Source organism: Mustela nivalis, assembly GCF_964662115.1.
Source record: "Mustela nivalis genome assembly, chromosome: 8".
NCBI classification, from domain to species: domain Eukaryota; kingdom Metazoa; phylum Chordata; class Mammalia; order Carnivora; family Mustelidae; genus Mustela; species Mustela nivalis.
In genome coordinates this window covers 11,583,530-11,609,618 of record NC_139027.1, presented here as the reverse complement: position 1 = coordinate 11,609,618, position 26,089 = coordinate 11,583,530, and the positions used below count along the sequence as shown (strand labels likewise).

Sequence of the window (26,089 nt, the reverse complement as noted above, 5' to 3'; positions counted from 1 at the left end):
CCTTCCAAGCCCTCACCAGCTCTTTTCTTCTAAGACCTTGAGTAGACAAGGATCTAAGAGGCCAGTGTGTACCATATTGTGAACTTGAAAACCACGATATGTCATTCTGCTCGTTCGTCTGTCATTCAGAGTCACCTTTCTTCTTAACGGCATTGAATTTAAATAACTCCATCCGGAGCACCCAGAAATTTCAAAATCCATTTCAATCTCTAACTCTCTTATCACCAAGATTAACAGGTATTATTAGCAAAAGGAAACAGCTCATTTGGAATGCTGTGTTTTTGAAATAATGGAAAATGTAGGCCTTATTTACATTTTAATCATTTTCCCCTTCCGCTGGCATTAGGTGGGCAGGATGCTTTGCTCTGAGATGTGTCATTCGGGGGTCCTGGACACTGCTTTCCAGGTTGAGTCCCATCTCCGTTGTCTCCCTGACTGGGCACAAGCTCTAGAAATGGCACCTTATTATTGAAGCCCGTTTTATCGAAGAGGGAACTACAGCTCACAGGCTCATGTGAGCACTTGGCTCAGGTTTTGAAAGCTGATCAGTGGAGGGGCCACAACTTGAACCCAAAAGCGGATGCAGCCCGGAGTATGCGGGTATCCCGCCTTGCACAGGCTTGGGATAGAGGTCGGTTGCATGAGGTTCACATCGAACTTTTTGAGGGTTCTTTGGCCCTCGTTGCTCAGGCCAAAGTGAGTTAGGATTTGTGTTCATGAAAACCTTTCTACTTTGGCTCGAAGTGTGTATGTGAGGGTGGTTTTAGTGGTTGGGAGAAACAGCTTCCTGTACAGGGGGTCCACTCTACGACCATGCAGGGGTATGGGAGAGCAGAGAGGTCAGCGTAATCAGCCTGGGCTCCCTGGGGTGTGAGTTCTTCCCATCCACATCCTGTCATCAGTTTCTACCTAAGACTGACTGTTTTCTGTTCCACTCATGTGCACTGGCAACAGGACTGCAATGAACCTGCTGGTTCATTCATTAATGTATTCCCTACGTTTGTTGACAAATATTTATTGATCCCTTGGCACTAAACAAAACAGAGCCCCAAGTTTTATCTTTCGTGCATAGGCACACAGACACGCATGCACTACGCTAGGCCATGGAGAGCACCATGGGAAGAAATGGAACTGGGTATTGCCAGGAAAGAGTGAAAGAGGTTCGTGTCTCTACAGGTGGTTCAGAGGAGGCGGTCTGATGAGCATGCTCCTGAAAGAGGTGGGAGATGAGTCCTGGCCCAGTCTGCAGAGAGAGGTGGACTGTACAAGGCAAAAGGAATAGAAAGTGAGAGTGCGTTTTGCTGGTTCAAAGACAGGAGAAAAGTGTCAGCAGGGTGTGTGGGGGATAAATGAAGTCGGAGTGGTGAGGGGAGAGCTGGAAGTCGGGCAGGACCTGAAGGGCTGTGCGGAACTGGTCTCTAACAGGGCGACTGGAAACTGACAGGGACCGAGCAGCCATGGCCCTACTAATGCTCTAAACTGGGTGTCATCCGATTTAAAAGAGTATTTTAGTAATTCTGCCAAAGTGTCTGGAACAGGTGAGGAAGCTGAGGGGCTTATCTGTAATCCGTTAGCTCACAAAGGACAAAGCCAACATTGGACAAGGTCTTTTGAATTTCGGAACATATCCCAGACCTGCCTCAAATTTAGACATTTGTTCATTAACCTGGACTTTTGAACAACATGGGGGTTAGAAGCTTCCACCCTGTGAGTAGTCACAAATCCCTGTATGACTTTTGACTCCCTCAAAACTTAACTAGGAATAGCTTACTATTGGCCGGGGGCCTTCCCGATAGCATAAACAGTCAACACGTATTTTGTACCTGATGCTTTATATACTACATTCTTGCAATAAGCTAGAGAAAAGATAATGTTATGGAGAAAACCATAAGGAAGAAGAAACACACGTACAATACTGTCCTGTAAAAAGAAATCCACATATAAGTAGATTTGCATAGTTCAAACCCGTGTTATTCAAAGGTCAACCACATTTAGGATTTGAGTTGTTCATTTCTCTGCTTCGTATCAACTATGATGATGTAGGAAAGCTCAATGTCTCCTCCCTGAACCACATTAACACAGATCATGGCCGTAACACATCTTTTCAGAAGGGAGAGCATGTCAGATGTGGTTTCATAGCTCCAGCAAATTAACACATCCCCTGGTACCCGGTAAGGGTTAGTGTGTTTCCAGAGAAACAGAACCAATAGGAAATACACATGTGTATCCAAGAAGTCCAGGATCCATAGTCGGCAAGCTGGAGACTTAGCAAAGCTGCTGGTGTTGTTCTATCCAAATCCGAAGGCCCAAGAACAGGCAAGCCGATGGCTCTTCCAGAAGGAAGGCAGGAGACCTGTGTGCTAGCTCAAAGACAGATAGATGGAGAGCACAAGTTCTCCCATACTCTGCTCTCTGTCCTGTTAACGCCTTTAAGGGATTGGATAAGGCCCGTCCACATTTGGCAGGACATCTGTTTCACTCAACCTACTGATTCAAATATACCGTATGTTAATTAATTGAATTTAAATAAAATAAAATATTTTTAATGTGAATTTCAGGCAGAGACATCCTCAAAGACATGTGCAGAATAATGTTTAACCAGTATTTGGGCACGTCGTGTCCCAGCAAGTTGACCTGGGATATTCACCATCACAGGGACCATTTTTATAAATACAAATATACTTAAAGAAAATTGAAAGTTGCAATGAGGAAGGCCTGAGCTCCTTCCCGGGATCATGCCCCCAACTCTCTCCCCTTGTATGGACCGCCTTTTCTGGATTCTAAGACTGCTCTTATCCAATTCAAGGTCCTTTGTTTTCAGAGCAACGTTCCAATTCCACTTGAAAGGTTGACCGAACAGTCAGGATTCTCAGAGATCACCTGGACTAAGGATTGTCTAATATGGTCTATCTCACCATCACATGGAAAATGGTGCCATGTGTGCAGCCCACAGAGGACATGCTGAAGCTGCTTGTGGCCAAGGCAAGAGGCCAGGATGGGGGAAGGGGGCTCTGGCCACCTTGAACCCACCAACTGACTCCCCCAGGTCTGGGCATACAGCAGCAGATCTTTGCTGCATGATTGAAAAAAAGTCTATTTAGTCTAAGCCATCTATTTTACAGATGGGAAGATTGAGGCCCAGAGAGGGAAGAGCAGGAGCAGAGCACCCTGTTGATTGCCCTGCATGGTTCCAAATTTCTGAATTATTTATTAATCATTTGCCACACATTGCCGGAGACAGATACTGTGTGTGTGTGCACGTGCGCGCGCGAGTGTGTGTGTGTGTGTGTTATACTCGCATGGTTATCAGTGGTCTAGGGACAGAGTCTTTGTCATGTTCTCTTTCTTTTCTTATATCCTCCCAATCATCAAGCATAATGGTTTGGACTTTTCCATGTGTTAAAGTATAAACGAACAACCATCCAGCCGTAACCTTGAAACTAAACTGTGGCGTCCTTCTACATCAGGTGTCTCTTCTGCCAGAAAGCGTCCCCTGATGTCCCCAGCCGTAAATAATCTCTGCTTTGACCCTCCAGAGCATTCTTTTCGTGACATCTGAGTGCTTTTACGACTTTCTCCCTTATATTGGAGTCACAGGTGAATGCATTCCATTGTCCTTCCAAATGATACAGCCACTCTGAAGGGATTGCTCCATGGGGTTCATGAAACACAGTGGCATTGACTTAACAGACTTTCAATTTGGGTTCAGCATATTTTGAGAAGAGCCGATTGCGCCTCAGACCCTGCCCGCAGTCTGCTGTCACAGAGGCTCATGTTGACCCCAGCAGCCCTACAAGGTGGCGGGGCAGGTAAGCTTCATCTTACAGGCCAAGAAAACTGAGATTTGAAGAGTGAAGCTACCTATCCAAGACAGTTTTAGGGTTTTAGTTGAGACCAAAACTTCTGGCCCCAAGTCCCCCTTTGCACCAGCCCAGGGTGCATCCTTGTTGGTGGAATCAATATACAAGCCAAGAAGAAGGGAGCCGATTAACTCAGAGGCAAATAAATGCCATAAGCCATGTGTGATTTTTGTTAGTGGTCATAGAAGTACCCTCGTGCTGGGGAAACATGAAAAGAGTGTTTGCACTCGTGGATGAGTTCTGCTTACCTCCCGTGTCCCCTGGAACTTGTCCACAGGTTCTACTCAAATGTGACTTTCAGTTGCAAGAATGTCTTGCCCCCCACCCTGGTTTCTACCACAATGAAAATGGGAATTCATACCTTTTCATTTGGATGTTCATCATTGTCCTTGATAAGTCTTGCCTTTTTAGGAAGTAAATCCAATCAGCTTCTGGTCCCTGGGAGGCCTGGTGGCCACCACTCCCTGTGTGTATGTGCCTGTGTGTGTGTGTGTGTGTGTGTGTGTGTGTGTGCGTGCACTTGCTGGCGGCATGGCAGTGAACACCCTGCTTCAGTTTTCTGCTCCCTTTCTCATCTCCCATAGCAATAATCTGCCCCTTCTATGGTAGAGACCCTCCAAAAGTAGAAGAAAGAATGCACAGCAAGGCTGGAGTCATCTTTTATTATTTAGCCCAGTTAATTCCTGATTCTAATCAGAGCCCAAAGCCCCTAATCATGCTTCTGAGTTTGGTAATGGCAGATCTCTTCACAAACATCTGCGAAGGAAGCATGCGTAGAGGAGTCTTTGGATAGAGACCAGTAGTTAAGCCCCAGGACCCGCACAACAGATGCCTCTTGAAGAGCGTGATCAGCTCCAGCTCCATGGGGGCACGCGGCAGGGAGCGCCCTGAGAAGAAATGGTCCTCCGAGGTTGAAATCAATGCGATCAGCCTCCAAAGGGCCATGCAGATCCTCACCATAGCCTATGAGGGTGTCCTTTTTCTGGATGCAAGTACTGAGGCTGGTGATTCAACCTGTCCACTAAAGAGGGTGGTCCTAGAGCAGAGCCTTTCTGGTTCCTGTCATAACCTCTCTGTGGGGCAGGTGGACATGACAACGAAGTGGAGTGTCCCACCTCCCCCGAGGCCTGTGCTCTGCTTTGGGTCAGATCCCAGCAACAGAGCAGAGAGGGCTGAGATGCTGGCGTAGAGTCAACAAGTGGGATGTATGTGGGCATCCTTTATCACTTCGGTCCTGCAGGTAGATGAACTCGATTTTAGGCATCGACAGTGCTGGACACTGGCCATGGGGCTGGGTCCTGGGGGCAAGGGAGAGCTAATGCATTTTCTGCCTCAAAGAAGTCTGGGGGAGAGTCGTTTCTCAGAATATGTTCTTATATCATGGAACCGGTGCTGGCAGGACACATCCAGAAGGCGTTTACTCATGCCTTCCTTGATCAGATAAATACTTTGAAAACACTCTGTCTGGGTGGGCACTGAGGGAATGACAGGGAGCAAGACTGCCACGGGCCTGGTCCTGAAAACACACACAGGATATTGAATTGTAGGTGAATACAGACAGAACCGGATACTCCTTTTGTAATATCCTGGGGGGGAAATGTGGAAAATGTGGAAGGTAAATAAAATTACAGAGGGGATGTTGAGATACAATTATTTACTGACTTCGGGTTGTTTTGTTTCATTTTGACTGTATCTATTTTTTATAAAACAAAAGCATAATTATTCACTGAAGTCCCTTGGACCTTTCCTTGGTTGGTCTGGACAAGTTGCGAATGCTTCAGGTCTGCTCCTTCCGTGGTTTTATATAATTCCGGTAGGCTTTCGGGACAGTGCTATGTCTTAAGACAGTGGAGAAGGGTGTATCTCTAGGTCCTTGCTTCTTACATTTCCCTGCCTACAGATGCCTTTCTCTGTGGCTGGATGCTGTGTATTTTTTAAGCTACAGTTAAGAGCTCGTCAACTAAAGTCATCCATGCAAGCATTGGACGACTGTGTACTGAAAGCCTGCTTTGTGGATGTGTAGTTCTAGGCTCTGGGGAAAGGCTTACATCAGTGAGGGGAAAAAGTAGATAATAAAGCAATAATAATAATAAATCAGGGGAAGGTAATAAAGTGATATTTATTACCTTCTAGTATATTAGAAGGTCAAAAAAGCAATGGAAAAAAATGGAGCGCAGTGTAAAGGGAATACGTTTTGATCTATGCTGGATATTTTAAAGGTAAGGCCAGGAGGATTTTTGGAAGGATTGCATGTGGGGCGTGAAATAAGAGAGGAGGCTGGGATGACTCAACGTTCTGTCCTAGGACACTGGACGGATGGAATTGTCATTAGCTGAGATGAAGAAAGACTGGGGGCTGGGGAGCTGCACAGAGAGAGGAGACGGGGAGTTCAGTCTGGGGCTGTGACACGTTTGAGGTAGGCGTCCAAGTGTAGACTTTGAGGAGGCTGTGGTTATTTTTAATAAGGGAGAGGTCAACGCTAGAATTATGGATTTGAGATTCATCGAAATAGAGATGATACTTAAAACCATGAACCTGCATAAGGTCACCAAAAGTGTGAGTCCTGATAGAGAAGAAAGAGCTTGAAGGCCTGAATCCCAGGAGATGCCAAGGTGAAGTTTGGGAAAAAAGCCAAGGAACCAGCCAAAGAGAGTAAGAAGGAGCAGACATTAACTAGGGGGAGCAAAAGGAGACTATGATCTAGGGGTCAGATAACTAAGACTTTTTGGAACAAAGACTCAACTGTGTCACCACTGATGACGGTCTAGTGACGATGAAGGTTGAGAACTCATCATTGGATTGAGGCTCCTGGAAGTCATGGGTGTGGCCCGCCGGGTCCCCGCCCACCCAGCGTGTGCCCTTCATGTGTTGTGTGCTCCTTTCATGATATTCTACACGGCAGCGACGTGATCTGTTCAAGTTGCCAGGCCCCCACAAAATAGCTTATGCCAGCAAGCCCGGAGCCATCCCCACTAATTACTAAGGTAACGTTAGTGACTACCCTGGTGTACCAGGACCTCTCTGGGTGGCATGAGTGTGTTTAAGTCACATGCACAATCCTCTGCCCTCAGCTACCTTACCGTCTAAGAGAGAAAGCCAAGGTGTCTGGGCTCTGTTACAGCACCAGGAAGCAATTGAGGTAGGATAAAATTATGGAAGTTCAGAGGTCGCCGAAGTTTCCCCTGGGGATCAAGGTTGAGTCCATGGCTGAAGTGGCCTTTGAATGTGGCCTTGAAGGATGGGCAGGATTCGGAAATGAGAAGGCAGAGAAGAGGGAGCCATTTCAGACAGAGGGAACGCTAGGGCAGGGGAGACCGCTGGGAAGGGGGCACGGAGCTGGAGGGAAGGGTGTGGGAAGGGAGAGACAAGTGGGAGACAGGGCCTGGAATTGTGGCCAGGACCTGATGAAGAGAGTCTTAGAAATTAGATTCTGGGCTTTATTTCTTGGTCAACGGGGAAATCATTAAAGGCTTTGGAGCCACAGAGATGTGGGAATAGCTGTGCTGCTTCGGGAAGAGTCATCTGGCGGTGTGTGCAGAACCGTCCAGAAGAAAGAAAGAGAAGAAGGACCTAAATTAGGGCAGTGGCAGCGGGAGGAGGGAGGAGAGGTAGGAGGAGGGGTGACGTGTGGCGGGAGGCAGAACCCGCAGGACGTTAACACTCCGGAGTGCGGAGTGCGGAGCGCCTGGCCTGTAGCTGGGGCTCTGGGCCTTCCCTAAAAACCACAGGAGCCTTTTGAAGTGCAGTGACCTAGGCAGTCCCTGGTCACTGGTACTTGTCACCTCCGCCCCCCCAGTCCTCCTCTGAACCAGGCGTACTTGAGTTTCACCTCGTTAATGACATAAAACATGCTTATTTCTGGAACTCTGTGATTCACACAGCTTCTGCACTGAAGAAACAAAGGAGCTCTGCATTCCTGGACTTTAGGGAGGTCATTTTGGAGATGGGAGAGATGAATGCCAGCAAGGGCCCATCCAGGCCACCTCCCGCCCTCGGGCTCCGATTCTTCTGTTGCGTCTGGGCTGATCAGCCGTGCGCGGCATTTCCTGAATTGTTGGGTGAAGCAGTAGTCAGAGCCCTGGGGAGGGGGGAATGCATGGTGCCACCCTGCCTGGCAGTGCCATAGGAAATGCCAAGTGACCCAGATGGGGCCCCGGCAGCCTGCCTGCTGATTTCCCCAGGCAAATCCACCCCAGGAGCACAGCCTTTGTACCAGAGGACAGAAACCCTCCCGCTGCTCTGCCGGTCTCTCAGCCTCCGCTCGAGTGGGCTCACACTCGAGCAGGTAATGGCACCCAGGGGGACCCTCACCGATCTCCGATCTCCGTGAGGTTGGAACCCCGGGCTGTGGGGGAAGGGGCTGGCCTGCTGCCAACACCGGCATCCCAATTCATGTGGCAGCGTAGGGGGACGAGCCTTTGTGGCAAGGCTGGCTTCCTCCTGACTCTGCCCATAAAAGGAGAAAAGTGCTGCTATCTGGTCGGCATTGGGTAGGATTGCTGATGATAAATTTTTTAAAAGTGTGGATTTTCCCCCCTTTTCTGCAAAGCGGGGGGGGTGGGGGGAGAAGGGGGCGGGGAGAGAAAGGGGGAGAGAGAGAGAGAGAGAGAGAGATTGCTTTCACACAGTTTCTAGGCTGTATGTGCTAACAGATGGGTCCAGACTCATCTTTTATCTAGTGTTACAGAAGATAAAACTGAAACTGGATGATATGCTGCCTCTTCAATTTACAAGAGGGGGAAAAAAAATAAAAAAAGCTTTTTAAGGGAAGCCCTTATGGGAGAAAAGAATGGTCCAAAATATTGTCTGGCTTTACTCAAAAGACAAAGTACAGTGGAACCATTTAAAAGTGATTTTCTCCCTCTGCCTCCCTGACTTCCCCCAAGTGTATGATCTCGGTGTCAGAAGTAGGCCAAGCTTTAAGGCTATCATGAATTACGTATCAAGAGACATTATTACCCAAGAGTCTTGAACAAATGCCCCATGGTTTAAATTTTACGGATATTTTTCCCCCTCTCGGTGGCAGCAATTTCAGTCTCTGCCTTCTTCCTTAGATGGAAAAGGAAAGTGTTTTAGAGAAGGCAGGAGGAGATGAGACGTTATGCTAATAGAGGTAATTGTGCAATGATTGGAAGCTGCTCTGTTCTCTTGGAAGGAAGCTTTTGTCCCGCACCCAGTGGCCCTGCGCTCCAGGTACTGGGCCTGCTCTGGCTTTGTCTTATCTGATTTCAGCAGGAGTCAGACACCCGCAGTCAGGGCTGACTGAGAGGGACAACACATGAACTAGGCATCCGTATACCCACCCCTTAGGACAGATATCCTCTGAATACCAGGTGTGCTTTACAGATATCCTCTGAATACCAGGTGTGCTTTCCCAACTTCTCTCCAAGTCAAGAAGGGCTTTCTGAAACTAATTATTTGATCTGAAATTGGAGCCATCGACTGGGTCAGGAGGAAAGGCAGGTGTCTGCTGTTTGCTTTTTTGCCTCCTGAGAGCCCTCGAAGGGACCAGAGCATCAGCCCCGAACACAAGTGCTGAGGGTAGAGTGCTTCCGCGGGCACAGTACTGGGTAGGACGTCCAGATAAGAATGCCTCTGGCTGTAGGAGGGGGTGTTCTCTGCTCCAGGTCCCATCATCTCCCTCCCAATTCATCCTCCTGGAGTGGGTATTTCACTATGCCTAGCTCTCCTTGAAATAGCCTGGGAGAAGCTGGTTATGATTCTTTATATAGGCTTCTCATCTTTTTTTAATCTTTAATAATCCTTTTATTAACTGTCTCCTTTTATTCTTCTTATGCTTTGGGATATGGTGGGAACACCACGTTTTTAAGCATTTTAGAGATTAAATAATTGGAAGCTGGAGTGGAAATGCAATGGACTACGGTCCCTGTACGAACACATCCACACCGGCAGACATGTGATCTAGAATACGAGCCTGATGGTATCGCCCTGCCATGGGAAAACAATAAAAGGGGAACCCTACGATCTAGCTCCCATTCGGAGGGGAGGGTCCTTTCTGAGGCTTTGCTGGTACTCTGTCTTCTAGCTCAGCCCCCGCCTCGAGCTTCCATTCAGGCTTCCCTCCTGCTGCACCCCATCATGTACGCAGACCCCAGCCTTACCCCAGCACGTGGAGTTCTTACTTCATAAGCCACATCACTTCTGTCCATACATATTGTCTCCTTGTTACCTGAACCCAAACACCACCCCTTCCCACTCTCCTTCTCACGTTCCTCATTTCCGTGGCTATGTCCTGCGTGGATTCTGGACTCAGTGCAGGTCCTCCTAGGAAGCCTTAATCCCCCAGATTCCCACCATGAGGCTCAGGCATCCATTACTGGCACGGTCACATCAGCCCATTCATTCCCATTGCAACAGCTGCCACATTGTATCTTCATTGTCATTTCATGTATGTATCTTTTCTCATAGCTCAGGAGCTGCTAGGGAACATGAGGGAGTCACCATGCTTTGCTCTCCGAATCTTCATCCTAGAGAAATTCAGGAAGATAGCAATTGGCTACAGGGTGGGTCATGGTGGGATTCTTCCTCCCTGTCACTGTCCCTCCGGATGTACCCCAAACAAGGAGTCAGCCCACCAGGCCGGGTTTGGTGACTATCCTGTGTACCATCAGGTGTGTGGCTGCCTTCAGGCCCCAAGATGAAGTCACCACTGCTGCCCCATTTATCACCACCCTGACCCAGGCCTTTGGTACTGTGCCCAGCTGAAACATTTGAGAAAGTTCATCTCCAGATCCGTGGTGTCTGATCTATCACTGAGTCAACAAAGTCACCAGGGGAGAAGCAGGTCGTTAGGATAGAAGGAACACAGTATTCAGGCAGACAGACCTGAGTGAGAATCCCACTTCTGCCACGAATGGGCGATCTGTGTGATCTCAGGAAATTGACCTTAATGCTCGGAGCCTTTGTATCTGTCTCAGTGAAATGACAGAGAGGTGTTGTATGAAGCTGTTTGTTAACGACAAGAGATTATGTTGTAAAGTACTTGGTACTTAAAGGAGATTCAAAACTATTGAGTGTTAGTAGTATGAAAAACAGTCCAGCTTCCAATGTAAGAAATCAGATTATTAAAAATATAGTAAAAGGATTTTACTGTCACTGATGAAGAAAGCCATCATGGCATGGCTTTAGACATTACAACTTTCAATTAAAAAAAGAAAAGAATCTGTTCAAGGCAGGAACATCAGAATAACAAAGAAAAATCTCCAGCTGTTTGGCCTTCCACACGTTTCCTTATTTCTCTTAGCCTGGGTTGCCTTATCTCCATGCCGGGCATAAGGAGACCCATGGTGCCAGGGTGTGGACGTGAGAAATGAGTGAGAGATGAGCCGTTTGAAAGGCCACGTGCAGCCAAGGACAGAGCTGGTTCTCAGTAAGTGGTTTTGAAATTTCTTTCGCTGAAGCTGTTCTACTCCCATCTGTGAATCCTGCCTGGATTGTACCCAGCTTATTCCTGAGCTCCAAGTAGCCTTGGAGTTTGGTAGAAGGACCTGAACAAGAGCCTCTTCTGGGCACTCAAAAATACTGCATCAGCCAGAGAGTCAGGAAGAAACTCAGCAGCGGGCCTGGGGCAGCCCCCCCACTCCCCGGGCCTCCAGCTCCTCGTCCACACGGTGCAGGAGGAGAGCAGACAGTTGCCCAGGTGGCTTCCAGCTCTGGCATCCTTGGAGTCTAATTTATAGCTGAGTGAGTTGTCATTCACAGACCAGGAAGGGCCAAATTACCCTCATTACTCTGCTCGCAGCTCTGGTGCCTGAGAAGCCACTGGGTCCTGTCACATCTAGAATTAGCTCTGAACCCTTGGGCTTTTAATTAAAGGGCTTTGTGAGTCAGATGGTTTATGGTCAGATTCAGATCTTCAGGGAGACATGCAGGGAGGTCCTCTCTCCTGTCATCTCCTCCTTGAGAAATCGGCCGCTTCTCCCAGCACAGAGGCAAGGAGCTGGGAGATGTGCGGGGGTCTTCCAGAAAGGGCTTGTGGCTCAGCCTGGCCCCAAGGCCTCAGGGGCTCAAGGCCCCAGAGGCTCAGGGACCACTGATGTGTGGCCCGCCCTGGCTTTTTTTCCCTCGGAGTTTCTGGGTTGTGCCTGCCAGGGCTGCTTCGGCTGTGGCTCCCCACGGTGGCCGCAGCGACAGGAGTGGAGCTTACCCAGCGCTATTTCCGCTTCGGGTGGCTTGTGCTAAGTGCATTTGCAATCCCATGTGGTCGAAGGGATAAAAGGACTGTCTTAAAAAAAAAAAAGTGGTTTCTGAATGTGTGGAAAGCAAGGCTGCCTGCTGTGTGTTTTTAACAATTGCCTCCCCAGGGGAGGGTTGAAAACCTCACCTTTCAAGATGTTTCAACTCAGATTAGAAAGTAACTTTAATAAAATTGCTCTTCTGACCACGGCTGCTGCGATTGCCAGACTGGTGATTATTTGTCTAACCCGAGTCTCCAGGGCTGGAACTGGACACCATGTCCCTCCCAGAGGAGGTGAAATTGTGTTAGTTACATCCTTGCACCTGGTGTCACCTTGGGGGTAGGGCATGCGCATGCGCACTGGCGTGCGGGCTTTCAGGAAGGAGCCCATCAGGATTTCAGACCCGTTCGCTTTTCCCACAATCTATTATTGAGCATGTACTCTGTTCCCGGCACTGTATCTTGTCCTGGTCCTTTCTGTCGCCTGCGTCGCAGTGTTCTGCACCCGTCTGCTGTCTGGGTAGGATTCCTGTAAACTCATCCAAGTCCCCTCAATGTTTCTCCCACACGCCGATGTGTTGAGGGACCTTGAATGGGCCACTGTGTGGTCCCACAAGGAAGCATTAGCCTGGTGAGGACTTCGATCACCTCTTCAGGTAAGTACAGGACAGTTAAAGTGTGTGAAAATCTTCCATCAAGGTTTTTCAACTTAGGCACTACTGACATTTGGGCCCAAATCAGTCTTTATTGTGGGAGACTCTCAGGGCTTTGCAGGATGTTCAGCTTCTACCCTGGGTGCCAGGAACACCACACACACACTCCAGCTGGGACAGCCAAAAATGTCCACAGACATTGCCAAATACGTCCTCAGACTTTACATTTACCGAAACGCCCTTCTGTCTATTGTCCTAGTTTATGTAGTTAGGCGGAAGGATTTTTTTGCTCCCCTTTTATAGCTAAAGTAATTGAGGGCCAGGAAGGGAAGGCTTGCCTATCAAACAGTGAGTCAGGGAAAGAGCTAAGGTTATAATTTAAGTTGCTGTCTTCCCAACCCAGTGGGAAGGGTCCACTCAGTGGTGGGGTGGTGAATGTTTAGTCACTGATGCTCTGGGAAAAACAAAAGCAAAGCCAACCTGATTAGGAGTGGTTGCCAATGTCATGGTGCAAGTACCCCCGCCCTGGCCAGTTTCTTCTCAAAAAGACATCCCTGAACCGGAAGTTGGGAGAAGACGTGTATAATTGGCTCTGGTTGGCCGGTGCCAGCTGGTTCCAGGATGCCACTGGGCTCACGTGTGCTTCTGCTCAGATAGCTTTGCTCTCTCCTGGACTGCTTCTGCCCCTTCTCTCTTCCCCGTCCACAGATACACTTACACTGGAAGGTGCCATGGGGAAGCATTAGCCTGGTGAAGGCTTTGATCACCCCTTTGGATAAGCACAGAACAGTTAGAGTGGGATTTTCTCCCTCTCCTGTTAACATTTGATTTCATAATCTTCCCACCTGAGGATCTGCAGAAGCAGGAAAGCTCCGGTCTTAGGATCGCCTGGATTGAATCAACTCCTGAGCAGGAGCTACGTAAGGGCTGTTGGTCAGCGTCCATCATATTGAGTGTGAGATGCCTGGAGATATGGGGTAGTGATGGCCACAGGACTATTGCACATACCTTTCTGGGAGATGGGAATAGGGAGTAGGCTAGAGTTTTAGTCTGGATATGAACTTGAACTTCTGTAAGACCCAGTCTCCACACCTGTGAAGGGAGAACTAGCTTATGTTGGGAGCCTCAGGTGTGTGCTCACCTACTCCATTGCTTGAAGGATTGCCTGGTTGTCATTAGTTGTCATTACAGTATCAGTTCATCAGGCCTAAGAACTCAGCTGGTCTTGGCTTTTTCCACTTGGTCATGGTTCAGTGCCATATGCTCCTTCTCTCTGGTCCAGCCTGAGATCTTGGGGAGCTGGGAGTTATTGAAAGACCTGGATTCTCATCCCAACTTTGGTACCACCTCATTCCATAACCTTGGGAAGCAGTTCAGTGTGACTAGAATGTGGGCGGCCCCGCAGGAAGGGCGGGAGCATGATGTGGCATTTGGAGTTTCTCCTGAAGGCGGTGAGAAGAGCTGAAAGAGAAGACACATCGTCAGAAGTGTGCTTTAGAAATTTCTTTCCGCAGAGCACAGGGCCAGAGTCCAGGCAGGATGAAACTAGTTAGGGAGTGGCACAACAGTCCAGACAAAAAAGTGAGGTCCAGACACTAATGCAGAGTGGCACAGACAGAAAATGCTATGGGAGTTCAGAGAAGGGAGAGGTCAGCAGAGTATCAGAGAGGACTTCCTGGAGGAGGTGAGGCGGCTGCTGACTTGGAAGGATGGAGCTGTATGGAGGTATAAGCCTAAGGCTGCAGAACAGGCAAGAAAACACCAAACTGCAGTAAAGCCCTTTGGGCTTAAACTGAGACTTTGTGTAAAGGATGGCCATGTAAAGGACCTGGTGATGGAGAGACCTGAATGCAAGGCTTTGGAAAGTGGATTCTTGTTAGAAGGCCGTGCGCCTCACAGGAAAGCACATTCTCTGGTCATCCTTCCACAGGGCTCAGATCAGAGGCGTTTTCCTGTCTGCAGCTCCCACTTGTGCTTTTTTGCCTTTGGCAAGGTATGGGGGTCTGGGGCCCTGACAAGGGGGTGCCCACATTCCCCCCCTGCAGCCCTGTGCTGTTGAGGAGGGCACTGTCTCTCTGAGGCTTGAGTGTGAAGGCCGTGCTGAATGCTGATGCATGACTCCCGATTCTCCTCGCAGTGGGGGGCCCAGGAAGGGACCAGCTGTGCCGGTGCGTGAGCACAGTCCCCAGGGTTTGTCTGCCTAGGCCAGGGTGACCGTGGTCCCCCGCGATAAGCCGTCTCCCAGCTGACACAGGTCGATTCTCAGTCACTCCTCCCTGGGTTGACTGTGACCCTTTGCCCTTTCTAAGAAGGATGGAAAGGCCCCAATGTCCCACACGCCAGATGCGTGGCAGCGTGTCTGTCCCTGTCCACGAGGCAAAGGACAGCAAGCCTCACGGCGTCTGAGGTAACAGAGATGGGGTCTTCCCGTGGAGGCTCAGGAAACAAGAGTTTGCTGGGACATAGTACGAGCTAGGTAGCACAACCTCGGAGGCCCACGTGAGAAAACGGGAAGGGAAAATGACTCACCCCGGCTGGAGCCATCCGGAATCAGTAACAGGCGGACAGATTCCAGACACCCTCTGGACCTCAGAGTGTCCCTGATGGATTTGGATTCAGATCCGGCCATTGGGCAGGAGGAGAACCATTTGCCTGGTAGTTTAGCAGAGACCTGCCTTGGAAGGAAATCACTTTCTCAAATGGCTGTATGTATCCCAGGTTAGGCTCTTACTCCATAGATGGGGTCCACTGATGGGCTGTTCTAGACAGCCCGAGTCCCGAGTTCCAAGGCCTTCTTCATTATGCAGGTGGCAGGGAGTGACCTGCCCACTGTCGTAGAGATGTGGGATCAAAGCAGAGATGGGAGCCCGGTTCACGATCTTCTCAACCCACAGTGCTCTGCCTCCCTCTGGTCTCACGGCAGAGGCGCTATCTCTATCAAACACCCAACAGAAGCCACCTAGAAAGGGCTCTCTGTTGCTACAGGCCAGGAGCTGGTGGGGAGTTCATAGGTGGTTTGCGGCGTTCGGATGGCATCAGACGTAGGACACACGTGCGGCGTTGGGAGCCTGAATGCATGCGATGTTGGCACAGTATGCGGGAACCCATCCCCGCCACAGGGACTTGGGCGGCACATGACTCCAGCTGGACTGGCTTTCAGATTACACTCAGTGCAATCTGGCCATGGCACCATTTCTTAGCTTCTTACTCCTAGGCATCCCTGGCCTTGAGCTTCAGAGCAATCCTTTACTCTCATCGGCTAGGCCCACTTTGCCCACATAGTGAGGAGCAGTTGTATTTTCTAAAGTTCACATGAAATGGACAGACAGAGGCCAAGGTGCAAAGAAATTACAGTTCACAGCTGATGGGCTGAAGACCCCAGGCACTTGCCACAGCTTCACCCCCCCACTAACACTTGGAAAAGCGTTAGATGTGCTAACTCACGGGCAGCATCCCAGGAAGCACCAGTGCAGGTAAAGCCCTTCATAGCCTGACACCCGTCTCTTTTCCTGCTGTCTCTGCTACCTCTTTTCCTCGTCCCCAGACACGCTGAGCCTTCAAAGAAGCCAAATTTTACAATCGAGCCTTGTCATTTTTGCGGGACCCTGGGCTAGTTACAAGAGCTATAACTCCCCCTTGAAGAGAAGTAAGACATGCCTTTCCTCTTAACCAGCTCCCTGTCCAGTGGCAAAGAGAAAACATGGGCATAAGTAGCTTTGATGCTTTAGAAGACAAAGCTCATTTGATCTTCAAAGTGGCCCAGAGAAGCTGCTGGTATATATTGCTGAAAGATCTGCATTTAATAGACTTTCCATCTGCAGATCAGAGAGAAACAGTGACTAAGTAAAGGTCGCACAGCCCAACCAAGGCCACATTGGGAGTACACTTAGGTTTCCCTGACTGCCTATAAAACATTCCTGCTACATCAAGGTGTCCTCTCGGCTTGTGTCACTGGGGATGGCTGGGCACAACCTCTGCAGGCTGGACTGTCTGTCTCTGTCTTATTGCCGCCTGCCTGTGCAGACAAGGCGGCTGTCAGATGTTGATGCCTCAAACCTATGAGGTTGTGGCCCTTTCCCTACAGAAAGGCAGCAATCTTATGGTTGCTGCCCAGGGAGGGAGGAGGGACGATAGAAACTCCCCTGTTGTCTGCGATTTAATTATACTGACGGTCAGGGTCATCCGGGAGAGGATGCTGGTCCCACTCCTTTTCAGAAGTGTCTCCCCCTGCCCATGCCGGAGGAGAACCTCCGGTTGACATGATCAATACTGTAAAACATGTTCTTCGCAAAGAGGATGGAGCCACTGTGCTGCTGGTGTGCAGAGAACGAGATGTGAACTTCTTAAATAACTGGGCCAAGTTTCCTGACAGGTCCAGTCAATGAAGCTGGTGTCCTCCTGTCCTCCACATGGGGGGCACTTACCTTAGCGCTGTTGAGGTGTGACAGAGAAGACAGACAGATGTTAAGCCACGACCCTGGGAAATGGAACAGATGTGAGCTCAGTGCTCCTGAGCTCTGCTCGAGACCCAGGCTCATGTCCTGGTTCTGCCATTGCCTGCCACTGCCGATGGCCCTCTCACCCTATGCCAGATACACCAGCTATGAGTTATAGTATGCAGTATTAGGGAGTTAGGGATTGAACTTGGGCTCAGAGGTGTTACCCACCCTCCCATCCCAGCTTACAGTCAACCTTGGCTACTCACTCTGCCTCTCGGAGTTACTCTCTAAGTCCTTATCTGAATGAGCACAGCCATTTCCAGGAGGACCACAGGATGTGGAGCACACGGCCTAGTGCACAGTGCAAATGAATGCCATGTTTTGATCCCCTCGCCATCATTCACTCATTGACCTCTGACAGTCTAGAGTTGTCTGAGCCCAGACACTCTGGGCTATCACCATCTGGACTCTGGCCTGCTCCCAGGTTGTGTCCCCAGCACAAGAGGCTACATGCCAAGATGCAAGAAACTGGAACCAGTCCCGAGAGCTGTGTCCAGTCCTGGCTTCTCCGCCTACCTGCTGGGTGGCAATAGACAAGTCCCTCCCCTTCTCTAGAACTCAGGGATCCTGTGAATGGCATTAACAGTCATATCAATAGTGGTAATGATAGTACCGATGTCAGTAGTGGTTTTATTGGTGGTCGTCCCACCCAAAAGTCCATGCCCTAACCCCCACAACCTGTGAATATGGCCTAATTTAGAAAGAAGGGTCTCAGGGTCTCACTTATTCCTCAAATATCATCACTTGCAGAAGCTGCTTCAGGAAGCAGAGAGCAGGCGTTGCTGCCTGTTACTACAGGATGAGGCCTGCGGCCATTGTCTCTGAGAGCAGCCCCTTCAGGCATGAGTAACCTTCCTTAGCCCCAAGAGTTTCTCTAGAGTCCTCAGAAATCACTGGACTACAAGTGCTGTGATGTTCCTTGATTAAATGAATGCAACCCGCTATGGCCTGATTCTTAAGTAGGGCTTCCTCTCCAGGCCAGATCCCTGGCCAAAGGCTCTAGCTCAACACCCCCCAGGTCAGGGTCAGCGCCTGCTGGTCTTGGAGGAAGTCTGGCTTGTCCTAGCAATGCTATCCCTGAGGAAGTGGGGTCCACCTAGCAGTGGGCCTCAGTTTCTCCAGTGAGGCTGGGTGGCTGCTCTCACGCTGCCCTAGGCTGCCCCAGAAGGGAGAGCCACTGAGCCCTCCCGTTTGGGGGACTGACTGGTTATCAGAACAGCTGCACATTTAGGTTCTGGGTGTGAGGGCCCAAGGAACCCAATGGTCCTTTTAAAATATATTGCCGAAACTCGTCACGCCTTGCTTCTTGAATCATAGCGTGGCTCCTTTATAATCAAATTACATCAGCCTGTTTTATATGTAGGACCTTTGAGTCTAGCAGATTTAGAAGGCATTCTGCGGAGCACAGGAGAGTGAGTGGCTGCAAAGGGGCATCTATAGGGGTTGGAAAGCAGGGGGGCACGCAGGAGAGTCCAGCACAACTAGACATCCAAACAAGCAGCCCCACAAATAAGGCCCTGTGGATTATGTGGGGGTTGACCAGATGTCTTGTGGGCCCAGGCCACTCCTGCTCTCTGTCTGTTGTCCCAGAGGCATCATTAATACCTCCTTTTCACTCTGAGAAGGATCTGGGTTTGGCTGATAAATCACGTGGTCACCCTAATTGCGTGTCATCTTATATGTACACTCAGCAGAGATGCAGTGTCGATGATCTATTTGAAGAAAAGCCTATATCTGTGTGCTCCAATGGCTCCGAGGCTGACTGTGTGCGAGCGTGGCTGTACCCTGTGACGGAGGCATGTCCCTGTCTTGTAACACACGTGCCTTCGAGGTGAAATCATGGGCCAAAATGTCAAATAGAGAGTGGTTTAGATCCTTTCTCATAACTTGCTGGCTTTTTGACCTTGAGGAAATTACTTAGCTTATCTCAACTATCCAATGGGGATAATCATAGAGACTCGATGGTTGGTGTCATTATGTGATAACCCATGTCAAGCAAGTGCTTATTTCTTGATACATGATAAGCTACCAACGGATGGCATTGCCACTATTGTTATTCTTGTTATTATTATTATTTCATGACCGTTATTATTGTGGTTTTAGTCCCTCCATCTGTGACATGGTGATGGGTGATCTTTGTCCCGGCCTGTGCCCGGGGTCTTCATGAGACTAAAAGTGAGTAGCATCCCCAGAACCTAGTGTCCCTGGGAATGTGTGTGCTGTCCCAGGCGAGGACTTTGGACAGAGGCTCCCTCGGGCTCCTGCCCGGTGGGGCCATCCCTCTTTGACATGGAAGATGGGTTCCCAAGACATCATCGCCCCTTCCACCCACCCCAAGGACGGCGCTCCTCGGCCCAACCTACTTCCTCTTCCCGTGAACAACGCTGTATAAACACCAAGGCCGGAACATCACTTACTGGGGGGGGGGGGCACCCAAGAAGGGGCAGGGTCCAGATTCCCGGGTGGGCCTGTGGGGCATCTCTCAGTGTTCTCTGCCTGGGGAGCCTTCCTGTGCCTCTTGAATGAAGGTATCCTCTGTTCCCAGGGTCCTTACTTTAATTCCCTAGTTCTTTCCATTAATTTGCTTTTCTGTATGCCTCGCCCTTTCTTTCTTTCTTCTTCTTTTTCTTTGAATGTGACTGCTCTGAAAGGGAGGATTCCCTAGTGGTTGAGAGCAGGAAGTCCACCCAGACTGCCTGAGTTGAAATCTTGGCTCTACCTACCACCCAAAAGCTGAGTCCCTTGGAGGACCATGTCAGTGTCCTTATCTGTGAAAGGGGGCAAGAGGGATACGTCTCTCGTGTGGTTGTTGGGAGGTATCAGGGGTCACTAAGCTTAACAATGCCTGATGCCCAGAGGATACCTGCTGAATGGGGGCGATTTGTTTCATAAAATCCTGCCCGCTCCCGTTTTTTTCCCTGTCCCCGGGTGTTCTTGGTGCCGTGGGGCTGAGGCTGCAGGGAGGTGTCCTGGCCCCAGTCTAGGCTCTGCTGCTGGTTCGTGGGGACTCTCGGGAGCAAGCCACCCACGCGGGGCCTTCTCACCAGGCTCTGCCTTCTCTTTGGTGTGCCCCTGCCCTGCCCTTTCACTTCTGGAGCCTTTCAAACGTGGAAGGCACACCGCCGTTCTGAGCTCTCAGCACCTCCACTGAACAGGGCAGCGACACATAACGTGGAGAAAAAGCCACACGTCGTAGACAGGAGGTCAGGAGATGCCTCTCTTCGTCTGAGTTCTGTGGTGTGACCCTGAATTAGTCCTTGCATGTCTCTGGATTCAGTGTCCCCAGTTTCAAAATGGGAGCAATGACCCTTCTAGAAAATGACTCAGAATGAGGGAGGTACAGACGCGAAGGTCCCTGAGGGTCTCGGGTGGAGCAGGGGGCGTGGCCGCAGCCCCCGCGACAGTCCCCGTGGCTGGGGACAGAAGTCACTCAGCACTGGGGTTGTGTGAGGCTGGGCTGCTTGTGGGGACCCGAGACGGGCGTTGTTAAGTGTCCTTCCCTGCTGACCTCTGCGCTCTCTGAGGGACATCTGGCCTAAGGGTGACTCAAACAGGAAGCCATTAGCCATCACTTCAAAAGCTTGGACTCCTCTCGGAGATGGGCTTACTTCGCGTTGCTCTCTGTCTAGATGCCGGGGGAGTAACTCACTGAGTTGAGGGCAGATCCTCCGAGCGAGCCCTTCCCTGAGAGGGCCTCTGTGACCACATCAGTCGGATGGAAGGAGGTGGGCTGTGCTGGCGGCTGGATAAGATCATAAGTGACCCAAATGCTGGTCCGTGGACCAGAGCCAGGATGGTGACATCGAAACTCTCCAGAAGCTTTGACCGCCACTCCAGGATGGAATTGTACTTGCTGTCAGCTTCTCCAGATGCACAATGAGTTTGGGACCTGCTAGCATGGGTGGGACTAGGCTTGCCTGTCAGAGGGCTCCTCGTTACTGTCCCCTTCCCGGTCCCCATCAGGACGCTGGGGAGTGCTAACAGTATGAGCCCTGTGGAAGGATCAGGTTACGCTTAGGGTTATCTATTCGTGTGGTTGTTAGCTTAACCAGGTGACCGTGTCCTTCGTGATGTATAGTGGGAGTTGGGGCTCTTTTGAGAGGACACCATGGGTCGGGGAACATTCTGGAAGTACCAGAGTGTCACAGTCTGGCAATGACCTAGCATTTTACCGGCCAGGCCCTCTTAGTTTTGTGGTGGAAGAAAGTGGGATTCTGGCTGGACCTCAGGGGGAGAATCAAGTTCCTATCATATACACAGAAAATGGATTATAATTTTGAGAGTGTTTGGGAGAGAAAGCGGTGGGGGCGGGACCGTGACCCTGATACCTGATGACTTCAACCTCTTCTCTCTTGTTTTCAGGTCCTTCTGCGGTACACCCGGCAAAAGGTGAGAGCTGCCATCTGACCCCTGGATCCTAGTTCAGAAGAAGAAACCTTCTTCGCTGCCTACACCCACGTGCCCAGGAAACAGCCCCCGTGTCAGGGCTCCCTTTTCCTCAGGCTGTGCTCTGTGCTGGGACTTTACGAACACAACCCCAAATCCAGAGACAAACTTCTCTCCCCCTTTACCTCTGCGACCGGGGTTCCCGAAGGGCAGGGCCGGCCTCCCAAAGGCAGGCTCAGGATTCACTTTCTCATCAGGCCAAGGACTTTTCAGAGTCCCTGTGTTTTCCGTTTCATTTCCTTCCTTCTCCTCCCCACTTCACTTCCTGTTTTTTCTTCCTCTTTCTCCACCCCCTAGCCCGGCTCTCCAGCCCTGTCCCTTGTTGTCTGAGAACAGGAACAAAGCGCAGAGCGTAGATAATCATGATTTCCTGATGGGCCCTCGCTCATTGCTGGGAGCCAGGGACGGGCCCAGCTTCTCTGGGACACTGGAGCCTCTGCTGGGAGCCCAGCAGGAAGCCTGGCCTTTAGAGGCCCCTGTCAGAGAGAACCCAACAAGAGTATTGCTTCATGTCCTTGCAACAAGTCATAGTTTCCAAAGAACTTTCTCCTGCATTCAAGCTAAAACACTGGAAAAATAAGACAACTGCTAGTGTTTGGGCCAAGTAACTGAAGTCTAGTTCAGATGGACAAAACAGTGATGTGGGAGTTAGATAGGAGTTCATTTCTGGGTCTGCACTCTCTTCTCTTTATGCTTCTCTAGATCATTCTGGTTCTCTGAAACTGAGTTCCCTAGGCTTTTGGAAAAATGGAGTTACCGGTACCTCATGGGGACTTTTGAGGACAGATCAGGAAAATGTATCTGTCAGATTCATATGGTAGGCCTGGAAGATCTTATTTGCTTAATAAATGTGAGGTCCCCTCCTGCGTTTTGGTTTTCCGCACAGAGGAGGGACTGTTCAACTATATAGTAGCTGGAAAAATCACATAATAAATGACACCCCTGGGAGGAGGGTCCATATCTGTTACTGTGTTTTCCTGAAACAAGGAGAGAGAGAGAAAGACAGAGAGACAGAGACAGTGACTGGCTGGGCACAAATCATTGAAAAACAAAGCCCACCCACTACCGTGCTCCTGGGGCCCAATGTTCCACAATAATATTTTTTCTGATGGGAAATAGAGCAATCCCAAACACAGGCCTGCTTCACTCATTTAGCTCCCAGGGGCAAAACTATTAAAAAAAAAAAAAAAACAGCAATCTGGAAAAAGTCCCACCTCCCTTTTTGAAAATCTGTTTAAAAAAAAAAAAAAAAGACTTCCCAACCAGGGTCGCTGACCACTTGTTTGAGAAGTCAGCCTGACCACGGAGCTACTTTTTAAAAAATTCCAAAGGCCAGCGACTCAGAGGCCTATTCCAATTTGAATTCTCCAAGTGGCCGAGTCCTTGAATGAGGCTCTTTGCTTCTAAGCCTCAGTTTCCCAAACTACAAGACGAAAGCATTGCACAAGTGGCGATTGCATCAGTTTCTTGTAGGCCTGGTCATCTGTAATTCTGGTATTCTCTCTGCTCTCCTTAACACATGTATTCTTTCTAGAAGAGAACAGGAAATGGCCTCTCAAAGTAACATGACTTGCATTCCCTTTAACAGATTAACACTCACTTGACTACGGAGAAACGACAGGACTCTAGGGGGCCATAGCCCTGGTTTGGGAGCCCAGACTTGCCAGCTGCTTTGTCCCATCAGCCTGGACGGGTGAACCTGAATCACAAGAGAGAGCTCTAGGTAAGAAAAAAATGACTCGGGTTCCAGCACACAGCACAGGGATAAGCAGCACAGCTGGTGGAGAGAATGCGGGGTAGGTGTGCTTCCAGAATACTAGCAAGCGTGAGGGGAGGTCGTTTCACCAGATTCATCATCTTTGATTAGAAGTTGTGCTTCCTCTAATAATATACTGAAAGTTGGCTGATTGAATTTAAATTAAAAAAAAAAAAAAGTCATGCCTCCTAACACCACATACACATAAAAGGAGGAAAAACAAAACAAGACAAACAAACAAAAAAACCCAAAGATATAGTTTTGAAGTGGTTAAAGGTGCCTGGGTTCTACACCTGCCTTCTGAGTGGGAGCTGTTTTTATCCTGGTCTGGAGAATGTGAGGCATGAACTAGAATAGCTTAGAACCGTAGGCAGCAGAGAGCAGACTGGAACTGTAGTTCTAGGATACTGTCCCATGCAGAATTCATTGGGGAGGAAGAATGCTCCAGGATCTATTCTGTCTATCCCAGTCACGCAGTTTTAGGTGAGCAGGAGATGGCCTTCATTAGCAAACCCAGGACAAGATTTGGGTCTCGGGCAAGAGGTCTGGCTTGCGTCACACTCGCTATAACATCTTTTGAGGCATTTTCCATTTGTGCAGTTAGCATCCAAGACAACCGCACTGCTCCAGCGGCAGGTCGCCTTACCTCTAACACATGGGTTCTTTGCTCTTCCTCCCTCCCTCTTCTGTCACCCCCTCCCCGTTCACTATGGATACTTCTTATCTGCAAGGGCTGGGCCACACCTCCGTGAACTTCTTCATTGAACTTGGACCGGACATGAGCTGACACCCCTCCCAGATGACTAAAGATCTACTGAGGGGCTCAGCGCCCCAGGTGCTGGTCTTCTAGCACATTTCCTTAAGCTGGCCTACGGCACCCACCCTGACAGGATCAGGAATCACAAAGGAGATGCCAACACCCTGAGGTGGCTTTGTACCTGTTCATCTCTGTCCAGTTGCTGGGCTTCCCTTCTGCTGTCCTCTGTCCTAACGCTCTTCCTCACATCTAGATGTCTTGAGTTCCCTTGAGAACTAAAAGCAGAAGCATTTCATATAGCTGAGCTCAGCAGAGAAGGTAAGACTGGATTTCTTGGGTGGTTTCCAGTCCCAGTTCCCAGGATCATTTTATCCTAGACTTGTTCCTGATACCACATGCTCATTCTTTGAGGGGGATAGGATTATCTGGGGCTCCCTTCCTTTCTTCCTCTTGTGGTTCCTTTTCCTAGGGTGGCCACCAGGCTACAGTATAAAGTAGAGGAAAGAGAAGAGCTTTTGGAATCAGACCTGATTTCAAACCTCAGTTGTGCTATTTATTAGTTCCATGATTTTGCTGAAATCACCTTAAATTGGTGAGGTTCTGTCTCCCCACCAGTAAGATGGGGACCATATGCCCTATGTTGTACCCTTGTGATCAGAATCAAAGAAGATAATTTCTTCCTTAAAAAAAAAAAAAAATGGCTCCTTATCTTCCCCAATCTCATTTAGAACTACTTAAATATAGCTTTGTTCCCCCATCGGGTTCCATTAGAACATTGTGCCTTATGTGTCTAGAAGTGTTAGGCACTCATTCACCCAGCCATCCATTTCACGGGTGTTGGGAGCGTGAAGAACATAGCAGGTGACATTCTTGGTCTTAGGGCTACAGCACAGAACAAACCGTAGTTCTCATGGGGCTTGCACTCTCGTGGGATCGTGCAATGGTCCACAAGTAAACATATGTACACTATATCAGGCAGTGTTAAATGTTATGGAAAAAAAAATAAATCAGGAAAACATAAGTAAATAAAGCCAAACCAGAGAGATGGAAAGTGGGTTAAGCGGGAACAGGATCCAGGAAAGGTGTCCCTGCTTAGGCATTATTGGAGTAGGACCCAAACAGAGTGAGGCAGTGAGGATGGAAGCAACAAAGGCCCTGAGGGGGGAATGTGCTTGGGCTTTAAGGGACGGCAAGCAGCCAGTAGGACTGGAGCAAGAGGCATGCGGGGACAGGGGAAGGAGGTGAAGGTAGAGAAATCAATCAGATCGCGTAGGGCCTCATATGCACCTGTAAGGTCTTGGGCTTTATGGTCTGGCTGGCCTTTCCAGAGATCCTTCTCCCTTCCCCAGATCATCTCCCCATTCCTGAAGCATCCTAAAGTCGAAGAAGGGATAGATGCTCTCATCCCATAGATTATAAGGCATCCCGTCAAAAACCCATATTGGGCATTCGGTACGCAGACTCCAGAACGAATGAATGAGATGCGGCCCTGCCCTAGGAGCCCGTGATCCAGCCCCCGGTCAGGCTGCTTGCAAAAGTTGCACTGACAAGTTAGGCCAAAGTGAGGCACTGTTCTAAATCGGTCCCTGTGGAACCAGTTTGCTAGAGTGGGCATTTCCCATCGGAACCTCCCACAGGTCACCTCTACCCGGTTTCTTGGAGTGCATTCACATAGTGTGTTACCAACTCTTGCCTTCGGGATAGAGAGGGGACCAGCTCGTTCAGCAAAGATTTGAGTGCTTCTTCTGCGTGAATGTCGGTGTAGACAGTGGCTACAGATGATGTCTAGATTGGCTCCCTGCCCTCAAGGGGTTGACGGTTTTCCTGGGAGACCTGCTAGGGACCAGACGACACTGTCTGTGTTGTAATAAGAGTGGGTATGAGGGAGCCTGAGGAGAGGCTGCTGACCCACCCAAAGGAG

General features: G+C 49.6%; 1 protein-coding gene and 1 long non-coding RNA gene across 5 annotated transcripts in view; one reads left to right on the top strand and one right to left on the bottom strand.

Moving 5' to 3' along the window:
- The window catches only part of CYRIA (CYFIP related Rac1 interactor A), a 104,940-nt gene that overhangs the window by 22,025 nt on the left and 56,826 nt on the right, over positions 1–26,089 (top strand). For all 4 annotated transcript variants that reach the window (XM_082744162.1, XM_082744163.1, XM_082744164.1 and 1 more), the window contains exons 2-3: positions 21,572–21,598; positions 23,244–23,378. The gene's annotated coding sequence lies outside the window, so the exon portion shown is untranslated. The remainder of the gene's footprint in view (positions 1–21,571; positions 21,599–23,243; positions 23,379–26,089) is intronic.
- On the bottom strand, positions 16,192–24,486 carry LOC309871287. Its single transcript, XR_014315182.1, has 3 exons — positions 24,350–24,486; positions 17,135–17,187; positions 16,192–16,265 (listed from the first exon to the last, which is right to left on the bottom strand). It is a non-coding gene; the product is annotated as an uncharacterized lncRNA (long non-coding RNA).